At 49.6% G+C, this 24,575-nt stretch overlaps 1 protein-coding gene across 9 annotated transcripts in view; it reads left to right on the forward strand.

Annotated features, from left to right (window-relative positions):
* SYNCRIP (synaptotagmin binding cytoplasmic RNA interacting protein) overlaps positions 1–24,575 on the forward strand; it is a 392,640-nt gene that overhangs the window by 288,163 nt on the left and 79,902 nt on the right. The gene's annotated exons all lie outside the window — the stretch shown is intronic.

Consider the following 24,575-nt stretch of genomic DNA (forward strand, 5'->3'; position numbering starts at 1 on the left):
AAAATAGTGGTAAAAAGAGATAATACTAATGCTCTATTTTGTGGTAGTGTGGTCGAGCAGTAGGCTTATCCAAGGAGTAGTGTTAAGCATTTGTTGTACATACACATAGACAATAAATGAGGTACACACACTCAGAGACAAATCCAGCCAATAGGTTTTGTTATAGAAAAATATCTTTTCTTAGTTTATTTTAAGAACCACAGGTTCACATTTTACATGTAATAGCTCTTTTGAAAGGTATTGCAGGTAAGTACTCTAGGAACTTTGAATCATTACTTTAGCATGTATACTTTTTACATAAAACACAATAAGCTGTTTTAAAAGTGGACACAGTGCAATTTTCACAGTTCCTGGGGGAGGTAAGTTATTGTTAGTTTTCACAGGTAAGTAAGTCACTTACAGGTTTGAGTTTTTGGTCCAAGGTAGCCCACCGTTGGGGGTTCAGAGCAACCCCAAAGTTATCACACCAGCAGCTCAGGGCCGGTCAGGTGCAAAGGTCAAAGAGGTGCCCAAAACACATAGGCTATAATGGAGAGAAGGGGGTGCCCCGGTTCCAGTCTGCCAGCAGGTAAGTACCCGCGTCTTCGGAGGGCAGACCAGGGGGGTTTTGTAGGGCACCGGGGGGGGACACAAGATAGCACAGAAAGTACACCCTCAGCAGCGCGGGGGCGGCCGGGTGCAGTGTGCAAACAAGCGTCGGGTTTCCTTCAGTTTTCAATGGGACACCAAGGGGTCTCTTCAGCGATGCAGGCAAGGGGGGTGCTCCTCGGGGTAGCCACCACCTGGGCAAGGGAGAGTTCCTCCTGGGGGTCACTCCTGCACAGAAGTTCCGTTTCTTTAGGGGCTGGGGGCTGCGGGTGCAGGGTCTTTTCCAGCCGTCGGGGATTGGAGTTCAGACAGTCGCGGTCAGGGGGAGCCTGGGGATTCCCTCTGCAGGCGTCGCTGTGGGGGCTCAGGGGGGGACAACTTTGGTTACTCAGTCGTAGAGTCGCCGGAGGGTCCTCCCTGAGTTGGTTGTTCTCCACCAGTCGAGTCGGGGTCGCCGGGTGCAGTGTTGCAAGTCTCACGCTTCTTGCCGGGAGTTGCAGGGGTCTATAAATCTGCTCCTTGTAACAAAGTTGCAGTTCTTTTGGAGCAGTGCCGCTGTCCTCTGGAGTTTCTTGTCTTTTTCGAAGCAGGGCAGTCCTCGGAGGATTCAGAGGTCGCTGGTCCCTTGGAAAGCATCGCTGGAGCAGGGTTCTTTGGAAGGCAGGAGACAGGCCGGTAAGTCTGGGGCCAAGGCAGTTGGTGTCTTCTGGTCTTCCTCTGCAGGGGTTTGTCAGCTCAGCAGTCCTTCTTCTTGTAGTTGCAGGAATCTAATTTCTAGGTTCAGGGAGAGCCCTTAAATACTAAATTTAAGGGCGTGTTTAGGTCTGGGGGGTTAGTAGCCAATGGCTACTAGCCCTGAGGGTGGGTACACCCTCTTTGTGCCTCCTCCCAAGGGGAGGGGGTCACATCCCTAATCCTATTGGGGAATCCTCCATCTGCAAGATGGAGGATTTCTAAAAGTTAGTCAGCTCAGGATACCTTAGGGGCTGTCCTGACTGGCCAGTGACTCCTCCTTGTTGTTCTCATTATTTTCTCCGGCCTTGCCGCCAAAAGTGGGGGCCGGGGCCGGAGGGGGCGGGCAACTCCACTAGCTGGAGTGTCCTGCGGTGCTGTGACAAAGGGGTGAGCCTTTGAGGCTCACCGCCAGGTGTTACAGCTCCTGCCTGGGGGAGGTGTTAGCATCTCCACTCAGTGCAGGCTTTGTTACTGGCCTCAGAGTGACAAAGGCACTCTCCCCATGGGGCCAGCAACATGTCTCTAGTGTGGCAGGCTGCTGGAACCAGTCAGCCTACACAGATAGTCGGTTAAGTTTCAGGGGGCACCTCTAAGGTGCCCTCTGTGGTGTATTTTACAATAAAATGTACACTGGCATCAGTGTGCATTTATTGTGCTGAGAAGTTTGATACCAAACTTCCCAGTTTTCAGTGTAGCCATTATGGTGCTGTGGAGTTCGTGTAAAACAGACTCCCAGACCATATACTCTTATGGCTACCCTGCACTTACAATGTCTAAGGTTTTGCTTAGACACTGTAGGGGCACAGTGCTCATGCACTGGTACCCTCACCTATGGTATAGTGCACCCTGCCTTAGGGCTGTAAGGCCTGCTAGAGGGGTGTCTTACCTATACTGCATAGGCAGTGAGATGCTGGCATGGCACCCTGAGGGGAGTGCCATGTCGACTTACTCATTTTGTTCTCACTAGCACACACAAGCTGGTAAGCAGTGTGTCTGTGCTGAGTGAGGGGTCTCCAGGGTGGCATAATACATGCTGCAGCCCTTAGAGACCTTCCCTGGCATCAGGGCCCTTGGTACCAGAGGTGCCAGTTACAAGGGACTTATCTGGATGCCAGGGTGTGCCAATTGTGGAATCAAAAGTACAGGTTAGGGAAAGAACACTGGTGCTGGGGCCTGGTTAGCAGGCCTCAGCACACTTTCAATTCAAAACATAGCATCAGCAAAGGCAAAAAGTCAGGGGGTAACCATGCCAAGGAGGCATTTCCTTACAGCGCCCACTCCACTTTACAGGCTGTGGCTTCCGAAGAATCTGCCTCATTTGCCGCTGTTATCCGGAAAGTCTCGGAGGTGCAAAATATCACAAAGATTAGCACCGAGGTCTAAGCAAATATCCTCACGTGTTTCTTTCAGGACAGACTAGCCAGTAGCCTCTCATTTCCTTTAGGGTTGCCCTCACAGATACATTGCCGTGCACCTGGGCAAAACCAGTATTACCCTTCTCAAAATGCTTGAAGGCATTCACTAAAATGTTCTCCTCAGTCAGCCTTGCTCTTGGGTCAGTGGACACCAGCTACCTCCTGGGAGATACTACCATATGTTAAAAGACATGGTGGTAGACATTATGCCTGCCGTCCCTGATACTATCCGGCCTAACCTACAAAGCCTCATTAAGGATGGGCAGGACACAGCATTTACGCCACCTGTGGAGGTCTGGACACCAACGAATCCCTGGGTAGGGCAGTCGGGACCAATGTGGTCCTTTGGGGCTATGCTTGAATTTGCTCTGCTGGCTGTTTGAGTAGTGTCCATAAGTCCCTTATGGATTTACCATTTGATGGCACATACCTCTTCAGAGAAGAGGCAGGCCCAGCCCTAGAGCATTTTTAAGGCGGCAAGGCACTGTTTACTCCTCCCTCTGCCTCAAAACTACTTTACGTATCCCTCTGCAGTGCATGATCACCCGGTAGGAGTGTATAATCACCTATCTTCTCTAGCGGAGAAGCACCACATGTGACCAGTGGGTGCTTCAGATTACAGAACAATTACACCCTCCCAATATGGCTTCCATACCACATACCTCCCTTAAAACCACTTGCCGATACTGCCAGGAGACATTCAACCTCTCTTGGCCAAGGAAGCCATAGAGATGGTGCTGGTATCAGAGATCAGAAATGGTTGTTAGTCGTGTTATTTTTTTGGTGCCCACGAATAATGGAGATCCCTGCCCTAACTGCGTTCTCTGAAATTCTACCTTCAGAAAGACAAGTTCAAAATGCTTCCCTTGGCCCAAGTACTGTCTGCCCTGGGCCCTGGAAACGGGATGGTGGTGTTGGATCCGCAGAACACCTATTTCCACATTCCTATCCTGCAGTCCCACAGATGCTACATTCAATTTCAGGTATTCCAAGAGCGCTTTCAGTTCTTGGTGCACCCCTTTGACCTTAATCTGTGTATCTGAGGTGTTCATAAATGAGGAAATAGTGTGCACAGAGTCCAAGGGTTTCCCTTAGAGGTAAGATAGTGGCAAAATTTGACAATTCTAATGCTCTATTTTGTGGTAGTGTGGTCGAGCAGTAGGCTTATCAGAGGGGTAGTGTTAAGCATTTGTTGTACACACACAGGCAATAAATGAGGAACACACACACTCAGACTTACTCCAGGTCAGTAGGTTTTTATATAGAAAAATATATTTTCTTAATTTATTTTTAGAACCACAAGTTAGATTTGAAGTAAATACATAAAATGCAGGGTCGTCCACACAGGTAAGTTAGGAACTTTGAATTAGAGCAATAACATATTCAGTTTTAGTTAAAATGGCAATAAGCTATTTTAAAAGTGGACACAGTGCAAAAATCAACAGGGGAGGTAAGTAAAGGTTAACTTGTGAGGTAAGTAAGACACTTAAGTCTCAGTTCCTGGGCCTACGCAGCCCACTGTTGGGGGTTCAGGGCAACACCAAAGTTACCACACCAGCAGCTCAGGGCTGGTCAGGTGCAGAGGTCAAAGAGGTGCCCAAAACACATAGGCACCTGTGGAGAACAGGGGTGCTCCGGTTCCACTCTGCCAGCAGGTAAGTACCTGTGTCATCGGGGGCAGACCAGGGGAGTTTTGTAGAGCACTGGGGGGGGACCACAACTAGGCACACAAAACACACCCTCAGAGTGCAAAGCAGGCATCTGGTTTTGTATAGGTTTCAGTGGAGGGACCCGGGGGTCACTCTAGCGGTGCAGGCAGGCACAGGGGGCGCTTCTCGGGACAGCCATCACCTGGGCAAGGCAGAGGGTCGCCTGGGGGTCACTCCTTCGTCGAAGTTGGGTTCCTTCAGGTCCTGGGGGCTGCGGGTGCAGTGTTGGTTCCAGGCGTCTGGTCCCTTGTTACAGGCGGTCGCGGTCAGGGGGAGCCTCTGGATTCTCTCGCCCAGAGGGTCGTCTCTGGTTACTCACAGGCTCCGGGGAGTCCTCCCTGAGGTGTTGGTTTTCTGCAGGTCAAGCAGGGGGCGTCGGGTGCAGAGTGTAGAGGCTTGCGCTTCCAGCGGGAAACATGAAGTCCTTGGAAGTTGCTTCTTTGTTGCAAAGAAGTAGCTGGTTTTGAACAGGGCCGCTGTTCACGGGATTTTCTCGGTCCTGTAGTCCAGGGCAGTCCTCTGAGGCTTCAGAGGTCGCTGGTCCCTGTCGGATGCGTCGCTGGAGCAGGTTTTCGAAGTTGGAGACACGCCGGTAGGGCTGGGGACAAATCAGTTGTCGTCTTCCTCCTTCACTGCAGGCTTGTAGGTCAGCAGTCCTTCTTTCTTAGGTTGCAGGAATCTGCCTGGGATCTGGGGGAGCCCCTAAATACAGAATTTAGGGCTGTGTTCAGGTCTAGCGGGGCAGTAGCCAATGGCTACTGTCCTTGAGGGTGGCTACACCCTCTTTGTGCCTCCTCCCTGTGAGGGAGGGGGGCACATCCCTAATCCTATTGGGGGAATCCTCCAAACTCAAGATGGAGGATTTCTCAAGGCAAGGGTCACCTCAACTCAGGACACCTTAGGGGCTGTCCTGACTGGTGGGTGACTCCTCCTTGTTTTTCTCATTATCTCCTCCAGCCTTGCCGCCAAAAGTGGGGGCAGTGGCCGGAGGGGCAGGCATCTCCACTAGCTGGGGTGCTGCAACAGGTGAGCCTTTGAGGCTCACCACCAGGTGTTACAGTTCCTGCAGGGGGAGGTAAGAAGCACCTCCACCCAGTACAGGCTTTGTTCCTGGCCACAGAGTGGCAAAGGCACTCTACCCATGTGGCCAGCAACATGTCTGGTGTGTGGCAGGCTGTCAATTACTAGTCAGCCTACACTAGAAGTCGGGTAGGTATTCAGGGGGCATCTCTAAGATGCCCTCTGGGTGTATATTACAATAAATAGCACACTGGCATCAGTGTGCATTTATTGTGCTGATAAGTTTGATACCAAACTTCCCAGTTTTCAGTGTAGCCATTATGGAATTGTGGAGTTCGGGTTCGACAAATTCCCAGACCATATACTCTTATGGCTACCCTGCACTTACAATGTCTAAGGTTTGGTTTAGGCACTGTAGGGGCATAGTGCTCATGCACTTATGCCCTCACCTGTTGTATAGTGCACCCGGCCTTAGGGTTGTAAAGCCTGCTAAAGGGGTGACTTGTCTATACTGCATAGGCAGTGGGAGGTTGGCATGGCATTCTGAGGGGAGTGCCATGTTGACTTAGTCTTTTTCTCCCCACCAGCACACGCAAGCTGTGAGGCAGTGTGCATGTGCTGAGTGAGGGGTCCCCAGGGTGGCATAAGACATGCTGCAGCCCTTAGAGTCCTTCCCTGGCATCAGGGCCCTTGGTACCAGGGGTACCAGTTACAAGGGACTTATCTGAGTGCCAGGGTTGTGCCAATTGTGGAAGCAAAGGTACAGTTTAGGGAAAGAACACTGGAGCTGGGGCCTGGTTAGCAGGGTCCCAGCACACTTTCAATCAAAACTTAGCATCAGCAAAGGCAAACGTAAGGGGGTAACTATAACAAGGAGGCATTGCCTTATCTCCCATGTTCCGAGGCATCTGTCTGCACAATGAAGTGCTTAGAGTAATCTGGAGCTTTCAAACCTGGTGCTGTACACATTGCTTGCTTCAGGATGTCAAAGGCCTTTTGACAGTCCATGGTCCAGTTCACTATCTTGGGCATTTTCTTGGATTTAAGTTCTGTGAGGGGTGTCACTGTTGATCCATAATCATTTACAAACCTTCTATAGCACCCAGTCAAGCCAAGGAATGCCCTAACTTGCGTCTGGGCTTTTGGAACTACCCAGTCAAGAATAGTCTTGGTTGGAGTGGCTGAAATTGGCCTCCACCTACAAGGTGACCCAAGTAAACCACAGTACCCTGCCCTGTCTGACATTTAGATGCCTTGATCGAGAGGCGTGCTGTTTGCGGGGCTTGCAAAACCTTCTTCAGGTGGACCAGGTGATCCTGCCAGCTGGAGCTAAAGACACAAATATCATCAAGGTAAGCTGCACTAAAGGGCTCCATGCCAGCAAGGACTTGATTCACCAAGCTTTGGAAGGTGGCAGGGGCATTCTTTAAGCCAAAAGGCATTACAGTAAACTGGTAGTGCCCATCAGGTGTTGAGAATGCTGTTTTCTCTTTTGTTCCTGGTGCCATTTTTATTTGCCAGTACCGTGCAGTTAAGTCAAAGGTACTTAAGTATTTGGCAGCACCCAATTTGTCAGTTAATTCATCTGCCCTTGGAATGGGGTGAGCATCTGTCTTGGTGACAGAATTAAGCCCACTGTAGTCCACACAAAACCTGATCTCTCTCTTGCCATATTTTGTGTGACTTTTGGGGACCAAGACCACTGGGCTAGCCCAGGGACTATTGAGTTCTCAATCACTCCCAACTCCAGCATCTTGTGGACTTCCACTTTGATGCTTCCCTTAACTTGGTCAGGCTTCTGAATATCTTGTTTTTTACAGGCATGGTGTCTCCTGTGTCCACATCATGGGTACACGGGTGTGTCTGACCATGGATTAAAGAAAAGAGCTCAGCAAACTGCTGGAGGAATTGCCTGCTGTTGGCCAGAAAGGGTGTCTGAATAGATCACTCCCTCTACTGTACCATCCTTAGGGTCAGTGGAGAGGAGATCAGGGAGAACATGTTTACATCTGCCCTATCATGGAAGAGTTTAAAGCGGTTAACATGTATCACCCTCTTAGGGGTCCTGCTAGTGCCTAGGTCCACCAGGTAGGTGACCTGACTCTTTTCTAGCACTGGGTAAGGGCCACTCCATTTGTCCTGAAGTTCCCTGGGAGCCACAGGCTCCAGAACCTAGACTTTCTGCTCTGGCTGAAACTCAACCATAGCAGCCTTTTGGTCATACCACATCTTCTGGAGTTGTTGGGTTGCCTCAAGGTTTTTGCTTACCTTTTCCATGTACTCTTCCATCCTTGAACGTAGGCCTAGTACATAGTCCACCACATCTTGTTTAGGCTCATGGAGAGGTCTCTCCCAGCCTTCTTTCACAAGAGCTAGTGGTCCCCTAACAGGGTGGCCAAACAGAAGTTCAAAGGGGGAAAACCCTTCTCCCTTCTGAGGCACCTCTCTGTAGGTGAAAAGCAGGCATGGCAAGAGGACCATGATCATGCCCTTCAGTGTCTTGTTAAATCTCTAAACAAGACCATTGGTTTGTGGGTGCTATTGTATGGTGAATTTGTAAGTCACCCCACACTCATTCCACATGTGTTTGAGGTAAGCTGACATGAAGTTGGTACCGCTGTCAGAAACCACCTCCTTAGGGAGTCCCACTCTGGTTAAAAAAAAATACCAATGAGTGGCTTGGCTACTGCAGGGGCTGTAGTGGACCTAAGGGGAATTGCTCCAGGGTACCTAGTAGCATGATCCACTACTACTAGGATATACTGATTCCCTGATGCTGTGGGGGGTTTCAAGTGGACCCACTATATCCACTCCCACTCTGTCAAAGGGGACCCCCCACCACTGGAAGTGGAATAAGTGGGGTCTTTGGATGGCCACCTTTCTTACCACTGGCTTGATAGGTGACACAGGAGGTGCAAAACTCCTTTACCTTCTGGGACATATTGGGCCAATAGAAATGGTTGACTAATCTCTCCCATGTCTTGGTTTGTCCCAAATGCCCAGCAAGGGGAATGTCATGGGCTAAGGTCAGAATGAACTCCCTGAACTCCTGTGGCACTACCACTCTCCTAGTGGCACCAGGTTTGGGATCTCTTGCCTCAGTGTAAAGGAGTCCATCTTCCCAATAGACCTTGTGTGTTCTGCTGACATTTCCTTTTTCTTGCTCAGCTGCTTCCTGTGCTGAAGCTGGTTCCCAGTCTTCTTTCCTTTTCTCTAGGAAGGTTGGCCCATTATTCCAGAATACACCACTTTTGTCACCCTGAGCCCTGCACTGTGCCCTTGTCTTGACACACACCAGTTCAGGGACACCCAGCATGGCTACATGGGTTTTGAGTTCTACATCAGCACATGCTGAGGACTCCAGATCATTTCCAAGAAGAGATTTTACTGGTATAGCAGAAGAGACTACCACCTGTTTCAGGCCAGTGACCCCTCCCCAATCTAAAGTTCCCATTGCCATGGGATGGACTTTAGTCTGATTGTCAGCATTGGTGACTGGATATGTCTGTCCAGCCAGGTATTGTCCTGGGGGAAACCAGTTTGTCTGTCACCATAGTGACACTGGCACCTGTATCCCTCAGGGCTTCTACTCTAGTCCCATTAATTAAGAGCTGCTGCCTGTATTTTTGCATATTAGGCGGCCAGGCAGCAAGTGTAGCTAGGTCTACCCCACCCTCTGGAACTAATGTAGCTTTAGTGTGAACCCTGATTTGCTCTGGTCCCACTGTTGATCCCACCTGGAGACTGGCTATTCCAGTGCTAACTGGAGTATTAGTTGTTGTGGAACCTTTCTTGGGACAGGCCTTGTCTCCAGTTTGGTGTCCATGCTGAGTACAGCTGCGACAACAAGTCTTTTTGGGATCAAAGTTTTTTTACCCTTATACCCAAATGAGGATTGTGAAGAGTCTTTGGACCCACCCTCCTGAGCAGGCTTTTGGGGCCCTGTAGAAGACACTTTACTTTTTCCCTTGGATGCCTCAACACTCTTCCCCTGGGGAGGCTTTGTGACACCTTTCTTTTGGTCACCCCCTGTGGAAGTCGTGGTCACCCTTGTCTTGACCCAGTGGTCTACCTTCTTTCTCAATTCTTGGGGAGAAATTGGACCTAGGTCTAACAGATGCTGATGCAGTTTATCATTGAAACAATTACTTGAAAGATGATCTTTCATAAACAAGCTATACAGCCCATCATAATCATTTACACCAATTCCACTAATCCAACCATCTAGTGTTTTGACTGAGAAGTCAACAAAATCAACCCAGGTCTGGCTCGAGGATTTTTGAGACCCCTTCAACCCAATCCTGTACTCCTCAGTTGAGAATCCAAAGCCCTCAATCAGGGTAGCCTTCATTAGGTCATAGGATTCTGCATCTGTACCAGACAGTGTGAGGAGTCTATCCCTACACTTTCTACACTTTCCAGTGAACAGTTCCCAAAGGAGAGCACCCCAGTGAGATCTGTTTACTTTTCTGGTTGCACAAGCCCTCTCAAAAGCTGTGAACCACTTGGTGATATCACCATCTTCATATTTTGTTACAATCCCTTTGGGGATTTTTAGCATGTCAGTACTTTCTCTGACCCTAATTATGTTGCTGCCACCATTGATGGGGAGCTAAACCCATCTCTTGTCTTTCCCTCTGTAAGGAAATGCCTCCTTGGCATGGTTGCCCCCTGACTTTTTGCCTTTGCTGATGCTATGTTTACAATTGAAAGTGTGCTGAGGCCTGCTAACCAGGCTCCAGCACCAGTGTTCTTTCCCTAACCTGTACTTTTGTATCCACAATTGGCAGACCCTGGCATCCAGATCAGTCCCTTGTAACTGGTACTTCTAGTACCAAGGGCCCTGATGCCAAGGAAGGTCTCTAAGGGCTGCAGCATGTCTTATGCCACCCTGGAGACCTCTCACTCAGCACAGACACACTGCTTGCCAGCTTGTGTGTGCTAGTGAGGACAAAACGAGTAAGTCGACATGGCACTCCCCTCAGGGTGCCATGCCAGCCTCTCACTGCCTATGCAGTATAGGTAAGACACCCCTCTAGCAGGCCTTACAGCCCTAAGGCAGGGTGCACTATACCATAGGTGAGGGTACCAGTGCATGAGCATGGTACCCCTACAGTGTCTAAATAAAACCTTAGACATTGTAAGTGCAGGGTAGCCATAAGAGTATATGGTCTGGGAGTCTGTCAAACACGAACTCCACAACACCATAATGGCTACACTGAAAACTGGGAAGTTTGGTATCAAACTTCTCAGCACAATAAATGCACACTGATGCCAGTGTACATTTTATTGTAAAATACACCACAGAGGGCACCTTAGAGGTGCCCCCTGAAACTTAACCGACTATCTGTGTAGGCTGACTAGTTTTAGCAGCCTGCCACAAACCGAGACATGTTGCTGGCCCCATGGGGAGAGTGCCTTTGTCACTCTGAGGCCAGTAACAAAGCCTGCACTGGGTGGAGATGCTAACACCTCTCCCAGGCAGGAATTGTCACACCTGGCGGTGAGCCTCAAAGGCTCACCTCCTTTGTGCCAACCCAGCAGGACACTCCAGCTAGTGGAGTTGCCCGCCCCCTCCGGCCAGGCCCCACTTTTGGCGGCAAGGCCGGAGAAAATAATGAGAAAAACAAGGAGGAGTCACTGGCCAGTCAGGACAGCCCCTAAGGTGTCCTGAGCTGAAGTGACTCTAACTTTTAGGAATCCTCCATCTTGCAGATGGAGGATTCCCCCAATAGGGTTAGGATTGTGACCCCCTCCCCTTGGGAGGAGGCACAAAGAGGGTGTACCCACCCTCAGGGCTAGTAGCCATTGGCTACTAACCCCCCAGACCTAAACACGCCCTTAAATTTAGTATTTAAGGGCTACCCTGAACCCTAGAAAATTAGATTCCTGCAACTACAAGAAGAAGGACTGCCTAGCTGAAAACCCCTGCAGAGGAAGACCAGAAGACGACAACTGCCTTGGCTCCAGAAACTCACCGGCCTGTCTCCTGCCTTCCAAAGATCCTGCTCCAGCGACGCCTTCCAAAGGGACCAGCGACCTCGACATCCTCTGAGGACTGCCCCTGCTTCGAAAAGACAAGAAACTCCCGAGGACAGCGGACCTGCTCCAAGAAAAACTACAACTTTGTTTCCAGCAGCTTTAAAGAACCCTGCAAGCTCCCCGCAAGAGGCGTGAGACTTGCAACACTGCACCCGGCGACCCCGACTCGGCTGGTGGCGATCCAACACCTCAGGAGGGACCCCAGGACTACTCTAAGACTGTGAGTACAAAAACCTGTCCCCCCTGAGCCCCCACAGCGCCGCCTGCAGAGGGAATCCCGAGGCTTCCCCTGACCGCGACTCTTTGAATCCAAAGTCCCGACGCCTGGGAGAGACCCTGCACCCGCAGCCCCCTGGACCTGAAGGACCGGACTTTCACTGGAGGAGTGACCCCCAGGAGTCCCTCTCCCTTGATCAAGTGGAGGTTTCCCCCAGGAACCCCCCCCTTGCCTGCCTGCAGCGCTGAAGAGATCCCGAGATCTCTCATAGACTAACATTGCGAACCCGACGCTTGTTTCTACACTGCACCCGGCCGCCCCCGCGCCGCTGAGGGTGAAATTTCTGTGTGGACTTGTGTCCCCCCCGGTGCCCTACAATACCCCCTTGGTCTGCCCTCCGAAGACGCGGGTACTTACCTGCAAGCAGACCGGAACCGGGGCACCCCCTTCTCTCCATTCTAGCCTATGCGTTTTGGGCACCACTTTGAACTCTGCACCTGACCGGCCCTGAGCTGCTGGTGTGGTGACTTTGGGGTTGCTCTGAACCCCCAACGGTGGGCTACCTTGGACCAAGAACTAAGCCCTGTAAGTGTCTTACTTACCTGGTTAACCTAACAAATACTTACCTCCCCTAGGAACTGTGAAAATTGCACTGTGTCCACTTTTAAAACAGCTATTTGTGAATAACTTGAAAAGTATACATGCAATTTTGATGATTTGAAGTTCCTAAAGTACTTACCTGCAATACCTTTCGAATGAGATATTACATGTAGAATTTGAACCTGTGGTTCTTAAAATAAACTAAGAAAAGATATTTTTCTATATAAAAACCTATTGGCTGGATTTGTCTCTGAGTGTGTGTACCTCATTTATTGTCTATGTGTATGTACAACAAATGCTTAACACTACTCCTTGGATAAGCCTACTGCTCGACCACACTACCACAAAATAGAGCATTAGTATTATCTCTTTTTACCACTATTTTACCTCTAAGGGGAACCCTTGGACTCTGTGCATGCTATTCCTTACTTTGAAATAGCACATACAGAGCCAACTTCCTACATTGGTGGATCAGCGGTCGGGTACAAGACTTTGCATTTGCTGGACTACTCAGCCAATACCTGATCACACGACAAATTCCAAAATTGTCATTAGAAATTCATTTTTGCAATTTGAAATTTTTCTAAATTCTTAAAAGTCCTGCTAGGGCCTTGTGTGTTAAGTCCCTGTTTAGCATTGTCTTTTAGAGTTTAAAAGTTTGTTAAAAGTTTGAAATTAGATTCTAGAAACAGTTTTAGATTCTTTAAAAAGTCTTCCAACTCTTAGCAAAATAATGTCTGATACAGAGATGAATGTGGTGGAACTCGACACCACACCTTACCTCCATCTTAAGATGAGGGAGCTAAGGTCTCTCTGTAATATCAAAAAAATAACCATTGGCTCCAGACCTACCAAAATTCAGCTCCAGGAGCTGTTGGCAGAGTTTGAAAAAGCCAACCCCTCTGATGATGACCTCACAGAGGAAGAAATTAGTGACTTGGAGGCCAATGTCCCTCCTCCAGTCCTAAATAGGGAGAACAGGACCCCTCAAGTCCTGTCTCCAACTGTGTTAGTCAGAAATAGTGAGTCCCTCACAGGAGGGTCCCACATTTCTGAAATCACTGAGGATGCTCTCAGTGAAGATGACCTCCTGTTAGCCAGGATGGCCAAAAAATTGGCTTTAGAGAGACAGCTCCTAGCCATAGAAAGGGAAAGACAAGAGATGGGCCTAGGACCCATCAATGGTGGCAGCAATATAAATAGGGTCAGAGATTCTCCTGACATGTTAAAAATCCCCAAAGGGATTGTGACAAAATTTGAAGATGGTGATGACATCACCAAGTGGTTCACAGCTTTTGAGAGGGCTTGTGTAACCAGAAAAGTGAACAGATCTCACTGGGGTGCTCTCCTTTGGGAAATGTTCACTGGAAAGTGTAGGGATAGACTCCTCACACTCTCTGGAAAAGATGCAGAATCTTATGACCTCATGAAGGGTACCCTGATTGAGGGCTTTGGATTCTCCACTGAGGAGTACAGGATTAGGTTCAGGGGGGCTCAAAAATCCTCGAGCCAGACCTGGGTTGACTTTGTTGACTACTCAGTGAAAACACTAGATGGTTGGATTCAAGGCAGTGGTGTAAGTAATTATGATGGGCTGTACAATTTATTTGTGAAAGAACACCTGTTAAGTAATTGTTTCAATGATAAACTGCATCAGCATCTGGTAGACCTAGGACCAATTTCTCCCCAAGAATTGGGAAAGAAGGCGGACCATTGGGTCAAGACAAGGGTGTCCAAGACTTCAACAGGGGGTGACCAAAAGAAAGGGGTCACAAAGACTCCCCAGGGGAAGGGTGATGAGACAACCAAAACTAAAAATAGTAAAGAGTCTTCTACAGGCCCCCAACAACCTGCACAGGAGGGTGGGCCCAGAGCCTCTTCACAAAACAATGGGTACAAGGGTAAAAACTTTGATCCCAAAAAGGCCTGGTGTCATAGCTGTAAACAGCATGGACACCAAACTGGAGACAAGGCCTGTCCCAAGAAAGGTTCCACTCCAAACTCCCATCCAGGTAACACTGGTATGGCTAGTCTCCAAGTGGGATCAACAGTGTGCCCAGAGCAAATCAGGGTCCACACTGAAGCTACTCTAGTTTCTGAGGGTGGGGTGGATTTAGCCACACTAGCTGTCTGGCCGCCTAACATGCAAAAATACAGACAGCAACTCTTAATTAATGGGACTAGAATAGAGGGCCTGAGGGATACAGGTGCCAGTGTCACCATGGTGACAGAGAAACTGGTTTCCCCTGGCCAATACCTGACTGGAAAAACTTACACAGTCACCAACGCTGACAATCAGAGAAAAGTACATCCCATGGCAATGGTTACTTTAGAATGGGGAGGGGTCAATGGCCTGAAACAGGTGGTGGTCTCCTCAAATATCCCAGTGGACTGTCTGCTTGGAAATGACCTGGAGTCCTCAGCATGGGCTGAGGTAGAACTAAAAACCCATGCAGCAATGCTGGGTATCCCTGAACTGGTGTGTGTGAAAACAAGAGCACAGTGCAAGGCACAGGGTGAACAAGTAGAGCTGGAGTCTGGAAGAATGGCCCAGCCTACCAAGAGGAAAGGAAAGTCAGTTGGGAAACCAACTGCAACACAGCAAAAGAAAGGGAACCTCTCTTCTCAGGAAGAAGTTCTGCCCTCTGAGGGAACTGAGCCTTTGGAGCTTGAACCTTATCAGGTTGAGCTCTTAGGCCCAGGGGGACCCTCAAGGGAGGAGCTGTGTAAGGGACAAGAAACCTGTCCCTCTCTTGAAGGCCTTAGGCAGCAAGCTGCTGAAGAGTCCAAGGGCAAGAAAAATGGAACACATAGGGTCTATTGGGAAGATGGACTCCTGTACACTGAGGCCAGAGACCCCAAACCTGGTGCCACTAGGAGAGTGGTAGTGCCTCAGCTGTTCAGAGAGTTCATCCTAACATTGGCCCATGACATTCCCCTTGCTGGACATTTGGGACAAACCAAGACGTGGGAGAGGCTAGTCAACCACTTCTACTGGCCCAATATGTCCAACATGGTTAAGGAGTTTTGCCTCTCCTGCCCCACCTGTCAAGCCAGTGGTAAGACAGGTGGGCACCCAAAGGCCCCCCTCATTCCACTTCTAGTGGTGGGGGTCCCCTTTGAAAGAGTGGGTGTGGACATAGTTGGTCCACTGGAACCTCCCACAGCCTCAGGAAATATGTACATCCTAGTAGTAGTGGATCATGCTACTAGGTATCCTGAAGCTATTCCCCTTAGGTCGACTACTGCCCCTGCAGTAGCCAAGGCCCTCATTGGTATCTTTACCAGAGTGGGTTTCCCTAAGGAGGTGGTGTCTGACAGAGGTACCAACTTCATGTCAGCATACCTAAAACACATGTGGAATGAGTGTGGAGTGACTTACAAATTCACTACACCATACCATCCACAAACTAATGGCTTGGTTGAGAGATTCAACAAGACATTAAAAGCCATGATCATGGGGCTCCCAGAAAAACTCAAAAGGAGATGGGATGTCCTCTTGCCATGTCTGCTTTTCGCTTACAGAGAGGTGCCACAGAAGGGAGTAGGATTCTCACCCTTTGAACTTCTGTTTGGTCATCCTGTAAGGGGACCACTTGCTCTTGTTAAAGAAGGCTGGGAGAGACCTCTTCATGAACCTAAACAAGACATAGTGGACTATGTACTTGGCCTTCGCTCTAGAACGGCAGAGTACATGGAAAAGGCAACCAAAAACCTTGAGGCCAGCCAACAGCTCCAGAAGTTTTGGTATGACCAAAAGGCTGCACTGGTTGAGTTCCAACCAGGGCAGAAAGTCTGGGTTCTGGAGCCTGTGGCTCCCAGGGCACTCCAGGACAAATGGAGTGGCCCTTACCCAGTGCTAGAAAGGAAGAGTCAGGTCACCTACCTGGTGGACCTGGGCACAAGCTGGAGCCCCAAGAGGGTGATCCATGTGAACCGCCTTAAGCTCTTCCATGACAGGGCTGATGTCAATCTGTTGATGGTAACAGATGAGGATCAGGAGGCAGAGAGTGAACCTCTCCCTGATCTTCTGTCATCAGACCCAAAAGATGGCACAGTAGAAGGAGTGATCTACTCAGACACCCTCTCTGGCCAACAGCAAGCTGATTGTAGGAGAGTCCTACAACAGTTTCCTGAACTCTTCTCCTTAACCCCTGGTCAGACACACCTGTGTACCCATGATGTGGACACAGGAGACAGCATGCCTGTCAAGAACAAAATCTTTAGACAATCTGACCATGTTAAAGAAAGCATCAAGGTGGAAGTCCACAAGATGCTGGAATTGGGAGTAATTGAGCGCTCTGACAGCCCCTGGGCTAGCCCAGTGGTCTTAGTCCCCAAACCTCACACCAAAGATGGAAAGAAAGAGATGAGGTTTTGTGTGGACTACAGAGGGCTCAATTCTGTCACCAAGACAGATGCTCATCCAATTCCAAGAGCTGATGAGCTCATAGACAAATTAGGTGCTGCCAAATTCTTAAGTACCTTTGACTTGACAGCAGGGTACTGGCAAATAAAAATGGCACCTGGAGCAAAAGAGAAAACAGCATTCTCCACACCTGATGGGCATTATCAGTTTACTGTTATGCCCTTTGGTTTAAAGAATGCCCCTGCCACCTTCCAAAGGTTGGTGAATCAAGTCCTTGCTGGCTTGGAGTCCTTTAGCACAGCTTATCTTGATGATATTGCTGTCTTTAGCTCCACCTGGCAGGATCACCTGGTCCACCTGAAGAAGGTTTTGAAGGCTCTGCAATCTGCAGGCCTCTCTATCAAGGCATCCAAATGCCAGATAGGGCAGGGAACTGTGGTTTACTTGGGACACCTTGTAGGTGGAGGCCAAGTTCAGCCACTCCAACCCAAGATCCAGACTATTCTGGACTGGGTAGCTCCGAAAACCCAGACTCAAGTCAGGGCATTCCTTGGCTTGACTGGGTATTACAGGAGGTTTGTGAAGGGATATGGATCCATTGTGACAGCCCTCACTGAACTCACCTCCAAGAAAATGCCCAAGAAAGTGAACTGGACTGTGGAATGCCAACAGGCCTTTGACACCCTGAAACAAGCAATGTGCTCAGCACCAGTTCTAAAAGCTCCAGATTATTCTAAGCAGTTCATTGTGCAGACTGATGCCTCTGAACATGGGATAGGGGCAGTTTTGTCCCAAACAAATGATGAAAGCCTGTTGCTTTCATTAGCAGGAGGTTACTCCCCAGGGAGCAGCGTTGGAGTGCCATTGAGAGGGAGGCCTTTGCTGTGGTTTGGTCCCTGAAGAAGCTGAGACCATACCTCTTTGGGACTCACTTCCTAGTTCAAACTGACCACAGACCTCTCAAATGGCTGATGCAAATGAAAGGTGAAAATCCTAAACTGTTGAGGTGGTCCATCTCCCTACAGGGAATGGACTTTATAGTGGAACACAGACCTGGGACTGCCCATGCCAATGCAGATGGCCTTTCCAGGTTCTTCCACTTAGAAAATGATGACTCTCTTGGGAAAGGTTAGTCTCATCCTCTTTCGTTTGGGGGGGGGTTGTGTAAGGAAATGCCTCCTTGGCATGGTTGCCCCCTGACTTTTTGCCTTTGCTGATGCTATGTTTACAATTGAAAGTGTGCTGAGGCCTGCTAACCAGGCCCCAGCACCAGTGTTCTTTCCCTAACCTGTACTTTTGTATCCACAATTGGCAGACCCTGGCATCCAGATAAGTCCCTTGTAACTGGTACTTCTAGTACCAAGGGCCCTGATGCCAAGGAAGGTCTCTAAGGGCTGCAGCATGTCTTATGCCACCCTGGAGACCTCTCACTCAGCACAGACACACTGCTTGCCAGCTTGTGTGTGCTAGTGAGGACAAAACGAGTAAGTCGACATGGCACTCCCCTCAGGGTGCCATGCCAGCCTCTCACTGCCTATGCAGTATAGGTAAGACACCCCTCTAGCAGGCCTTACAGCCCTAAGGCAGGGTGCACTATACCATAGGTGAGGGTACCAGTGCATGAGCATGGTACCCCTACAGTGTCTAAACAAAACCTTAGACATTGTAAGTGCAGGGTAGCCATAAGAGTATATGGTCTGGGAGTTTGTCAAACACGAACTCCACAGCACCATAATGGCTACACTGAAAACTGGGAAGTTTGGTATCAAACTTCTCAGCACAATAAATGCACACTGATGCCAGTGTACATTTTATTGTAACATACACCCCAGAGGGCACCTTAGACGTGCCCCCTGAAACTTAACCGACTATCTGTGTAGGCTGACTAGTTTTAGCAGCCTGCCACAAACCGAGACATGTTGCTGGCCCCATGGGGAGAGTGCCTTTGTCACTCTGAGGCCAGTAACAAAGCCTGCACTGGGTGGAGATGCTAACACCTCCCCCAGGCAGGAATTGTCACACCTGGCGGTGAGCCTCAAAGGCTCACCTCCTTTGTGCCAACCCAGCAGGACACTCCAGCTAGTGGAGTTGCCCGCCCCCTCCGGCCAGGCCCCACTTTTGGCGGCAAGGCCGGAGAAAATAATGAGAAAAACAAGGAGGAGTCACTGGCCAGTCAGGACAGCCCCTAAGGTGTCCTGAGCTGAAGTGACTCTAACTTTTAGGAATCCTCCATCTTGCAGATGGAGGATTCCCCCAATAGGGTTAGGATTGTGACCCCCTCCCCTTGGGAGGAGGCACAAAGAGGGTGTACCCACCCTCAGGGCTAGTAGCCATTGGCTACTAACCCCCCAGACCTAAACACGCCCTTAAATTTAGTATTTAAGGGCTACCCTGAACCCTAGAAAATTAGATTCCTGCAACTACAAGAAGGACTGCCTAGCTGAAAACCCCTGCAGAGGAAGACCAGAAGACGACAACTGCCTTGGCTCCAGAAACTCACCGGCCTGTCTCCTGCCTTCCAAAGATCCTGCTCCAGCGACGCCTTCCAAAGGGACCAGCGACCTCGACATCCTCTGAGGACTGCCCCTGCTTCGAAAAGACAAGAAACTCCCGAGGACAGCGGACCTGCTCCAAGAAAAACTGCAACTTTGTTTCCAGCAGCTTTAAAGAACCCTGCAAGCTCCCCGCAAGAGGCGTGAGACGTGCAACACTGCACCCGGCGACCCCGACTCGGCTGGTGGCGATCCAACACCTCAGGAGGGACCCCAGGACTACTCTAAGACTGTGAGTACAAAAACCTGTCCCCCCTGAGCCCCCACAGCGCCGCCTGCAGAGGGAATCCCGAGGCTTCCCCTGACCGCGACTCTTTGAATCCAAAGTCCCGACACCTGGGAGAGACCCTGCACCCGCAGCCCCCAGGACCTGAAGGACCGGACTTTCACTGGAGGAGTGACCCCCAGGAGTCCCTCTCCCTTGATCAAGTGGAGGTTTCCCCGAGGAACCCCCCCCTTGCCTGCCTGCAGCGCTGAAGAGATCCCGAGATCTCTCATAGACTAACATTGCGAACCCGACGCTTGTTTCTACACTGCACCCGGCCGCCCCCGCGCCGCTGAGGGTGAAATTTCTGTGTGGACTTGTGTCCCCCCCGGTGCCCTACAATACCCCCCTGGTCTGCCCTCCGAAGACGCGGGTACTTACCTGCAAGCAGACCGGAACCGGGGCACCCCCTTCTCTCCATTCTAGCCTATGCGTTTTGGGCACCACTTTGAACTCTGCACCTGACCGGCCCTGAGCTGCTGGTGTGGTGACTTTGGGGTTGCTCTGAACCCCCAACGGTGGGCTACCTTGGACCAAGAACTAAGCCCTGTAAGTGTCTTACTTACCTGGTTAACCTAACAAATACTTACCTCCCCTAGGAACTGTGAAAATTGCACTAAGTGTCCACTTTTAAAACAGCTATTTGTGAATAACTTGAAAAGTATACATGCAATTTTGATGATTTGAAGTTCCTAAAGTACTTACCTGCAATACCTTACGAATGAGATATTACATGTAGAATTTGAACCTGTGGTTCTTAAAATAAACTAAGAAAAGATATTTTTCTATATAAAAACCTATTGGCTGGATTTGTCTCTGAGTGTGTGTACCTCATTTATTGTCTATGTGTATGTACAACAAATGCTTAACACTACTCCTTGGATAAGCCTACTGCTCGACCACACTACCACAAAATAGAGCATTAGTATTATCTCTTTTTACCACTATTTTACCTCTAAGGGGAACCCTTGGACTCTGTGCATGCTATTCCTTACTTTGAAATAGCACATACAGAGCCAACTTCCTACAGGGGGTGAGCCTTTGAGGCTCACCGCCAGGTGTTACAGTTCCTGCAGGGGGAGGTGATAAGCACCTCCACCCAGTACAGGCTTTGTTCCTGGCCACAGAGTGACAAAGGCACTCTCCCCATGTGGCCAGCAACATGTCTGGTGTGTGGCAGGCTGGCAGGAACTGGTCAGCCTACACTAGCAGTCGGGTAGGTATTCAGGGGGTATCTCTAAGATGCCCTCTGGGTGTATTTCATAATAAAATGTACACTGGCATCAGTGTGCATTTATTGTGCTGAGAAGTTTGATACCAAACTTCCCAGTTTTCAGTGTAGCCATTATGGTACTGTGGAGTTCGTGTATGACAGACTCCCAGACCATATACTCTTATGGCTACCCTGCACTTACAATGTCTAAGGTTTTGCTTAGACACTGTAGGGGCATACGGCTCATGCACCTATGCCCTCACCTGTGGTGTAGTGCACCCTGCCTTAGGGCTGTAAGGCCTGCTAGAGGGGTGACTTATCTATGCCATAGGCAGTGTGAGGTTGGCATGGCACTCTGAGGGGATTGCCATGTCGACTCAGTCATTTTCTCCCCACCAGCACACACAAGCTGGCAAGCAGTGTGCGTGTGCTGAGTGAGGGTTCCCCAGGGTGGCATAAGACATGCTGCAGCCCTTAGAGACCTTCCCTGGCATCAGGGTCCTTGGTACCAGGGGTACCAGTTACAAGGGACTTACCTGGATGCCAGGGTGTGCCAATTGTGGAGGCAAAATCATAACTTGGCATCAGCAAAGGCAAAACGTCAGGGGGTAACCATGCCAAGGAGGCATTTCCTTACAAGGGTGAATTATAAATTCACCACACCGTATCATCCCCAAACCAATGACCTCGTTGAAAGGTTTAACAAGACATTGAAGGGCATGATCATGGGGCTCCCTGAAAAACTCAAAAGGAGATGGGATGTCTGTAGGAAAATGACTTCTTGTTGCAGTTACAAAATCCCACCCCCCTCCCAGACACGCACACACACTTTTTTGCCTGATATTGATGCTGACTTGACAGTGTGTGCTAGGACTTAGCACCAGTTTGCTTTCACTAAAAATGGACTATTGTTTCCACAATTGGCACACCCCTGGCACACAGGTAAGTCCCTTGTAAAAGGTACCAGTGGTACCAAGGGCCCTGTGACCACGCAAGATCCCTAAGGGTTGGAGCGTGTGTTGTGCCACCCTAAGTGACCCTTCACCTAACATATGCACACCAAAACTGCAGATTGTGTGTGTTGGAGGGGAGAAAAAGGCAAAGTCGACATGGCAGCCCCCTCAGGATTCTATGCACAGAAAATACTGCCTGTGGCATAGGTAAGTCACCCCTCTAGCAGGCCTTACAGCCCTAAGGCAGGGTACACCATACCACAAGTGGGGGCATAGCTGCATGAGCAATATGCCCCTACAGTGTCTACGGACATTCTAAGACATTGTAAGTACAGTGTGGCCATATTAAGTATATGGTCTGGGAGTTTGTCAAAACGAACTCCACAGCTCCATCATGGCTACACTGAATACTGGGAGGAAGTTTGGTATCAAACTTCTCAGAATAATAAGCCCACAATGATGCCAGTGTTGGATTTATTAAATAATGCACACAGAGGGATTAGTGCAGGACTGACTGGTCTGTGCCAGCCTGCCACTGAGACCAGTTTCTGACCCCCTGAAGTTGGAGCCTATGTGCTCTCTGAGGCCAACAACAAAGCCTCCTGACTTAAACACACCCCTACATTCAATATTTAGGGGTGACTCAGAACACAGGAATCAGATTCCTGCAACCTAGGCAAAGAAGGACTGCTGACCTGAAAGCCCTGCAGAGACGATGGAGACGACCACTGACTTGGCCACAGCCCTACCCATCCTGTCTCCAGACTCAAAGAACCTGCACAGTGATGCATCCGACAGGGACTAGCGACCTCTGAACCCTCAGAGGACTGCCCTGAACCGAAGGACCAAGAAACTCCCAAGAACCAGGGCACTGTTCACCAACAGCAAAATTTTTGAAACTTTGAAACAACTTTTAAAGAATTCACTCTTCGAAAGCGTGAGACTTCACACTCCGCACCCAACACCCCTGGCTCGAGCTCCAGAGAACTAACACTGCAGAGAGGACTCCCAGGCGACTACGACCTCGTGAGTAACCAGAGACAACCCCCCTGCACCCCCACAGCGACGCCTGCACAGAGGCTCCCCCTGACCGCGACTACCTGTAACAAAGAATCCGCCGCCTGGCTGGCCTGAGAAGTCCCGCCATGCCTGCATCGCATAAGTGACCCCCGGGTCCCTCCATTGCTTTCTATAGCAACCCGACGCCAACTTTGCACACTGCACCCGGCTTCCCCTGTGCTGCTGAGGGTGTGTTTGTCTGCCCCCCGTCCCACTCCATTCTGCCCCCTCCCTCCCAGTACCAACCCCGCCGGCCTGTCTGCGCTCCTTGATGGACTCTGCACCAGAAGAAGCCACATCCTGCAGCTGGACCTCCAGAAACCTGGGAGGAATGCCTGCCTTCGAAAAAGATCTGTCTTCCATGTGCAGTGGACCTGCTTTCCAACTAACTTTAAGGAAAGGACTCTACAGCCTCTGGAACTGCAAAGTCCTGGCACCTGAAGTCATCACCAGTCCCCCACCCCTCATCACCTACCCGAGTGGGATTGGACATCCGGTTCCAACATGGTCCCCCCATTCGTACACAGTCTGAGTAGATCGTGGTTTCATGCCTCCTGGACTCCCTAAGGTCGCCTGTAGCCTCTGCACGCAGCCCCCTCTCCCCAGCCAGTGAGGTGAGAGAAACCCAAAACCTAAAGCAACATCTGCACCTGTGGCTCCCGGCCCAAGTTGAAGTGGACCCCTGATGTGAACAACGTCGCCCAGGTCTCCTAAACTCAAGTCCACTGTGGTTTCACCCCCTACTGGACTCTACGAAGGCGCCAGCTTCCTCAGACCACAGGATCCTTCAACAACAAGTGCTCCTGGACAAGGAAACCCAATGCCAAAGTACACCTCTGTATCCATGGTCTCTGGAACCTGGTGAAGAAGCCCAAAGGTACACCTATGTCCTAGAGCACCCCACGTTGCAACTTACTTGTTGGTTGTCCCAGACTGGCTCCCCAGCCAGAGCCTGCCACCTAAGTCCATGGGGACCAATCCCCATTGAAATACAATTGGCACCCGATGACGTACTTCATGTCTGCACCCGGCTGCCTCAGTGCTGCCCAGACTCACCTATTAGTGTGGTCTTTACTCTTGCCCAGTACTCACCTTAAATCTACAAGCTTGGTCCCGTGGGTCTTCGTAAAGTGCTTGTTTGCAGAACGTGTTTTCCTTTAATAGGCTAACATTGAAGAACACTGAAATTGCACTGTCAGTTTTTGCAAGTGAAAAGTATTCATGTTTGAAAAAGTACTTAACTTTTAACAAAGTTCTTGGGTTTAAAGTATATACAAAGAAGTGTTGTTTTTCTAAATTAGTCTCAGTTTTATTTGAGTGTCTCATTTATTGCCTCTGAGTACCACAAATGTTTAGCACTACCCTCTGATAATCCTAACTGCTCGTCCTCACTACCACAAAATATAGAGCATTAGTCCTATCTACTTTTGCCTCTGCAAACCAGTTGAGGATCCACTGGACTCTCTGCATGGTGTGCTTCTTTTTAGTGCACCCTATAGATCCAGCTTTCTAATTTGACTTCCCCAGAACACCATGAAAAGCCACACTGCGATATATATACAGGAAGTAACTTGTTCTTTTTCACAGTATTGACTTTAAGTGCCTAGCCCACACCCCCTTTCCCATCCACGTTCTACAATTCTGTTGCAGTTTTGTTTTAACTACAAATACATGTTCAGTAAATCCAGAGTTTTAGATTGGAGCCCTAAAACTGGATGTGTTTGGAGGAATTGTTCCCAGCTGCAGAATTTTTACACTACCTAATAATGTTCTAATGCTATCTGGTCTCGTAGACCTACTGGTAGGACATCTTATAACTGTTGAAGTCTGGAATATGT

The sequence above is a fragment of the Pleurodeles waltl genome, chromosome 5 (genome assembly GCF_031143425.1).
Source record: "Pleurodeles waltl isolate 20211129_DDA chromosome 5, aPleWal1.hap1.20221129, whole genome shotgun sequence".
Taxonomy (NCBI): Eukaryota; Metazoa; Chordata; class Amphibia; order Caudata; family Salamandridae; genus Pleurodeles; species Pleurodeles waltl.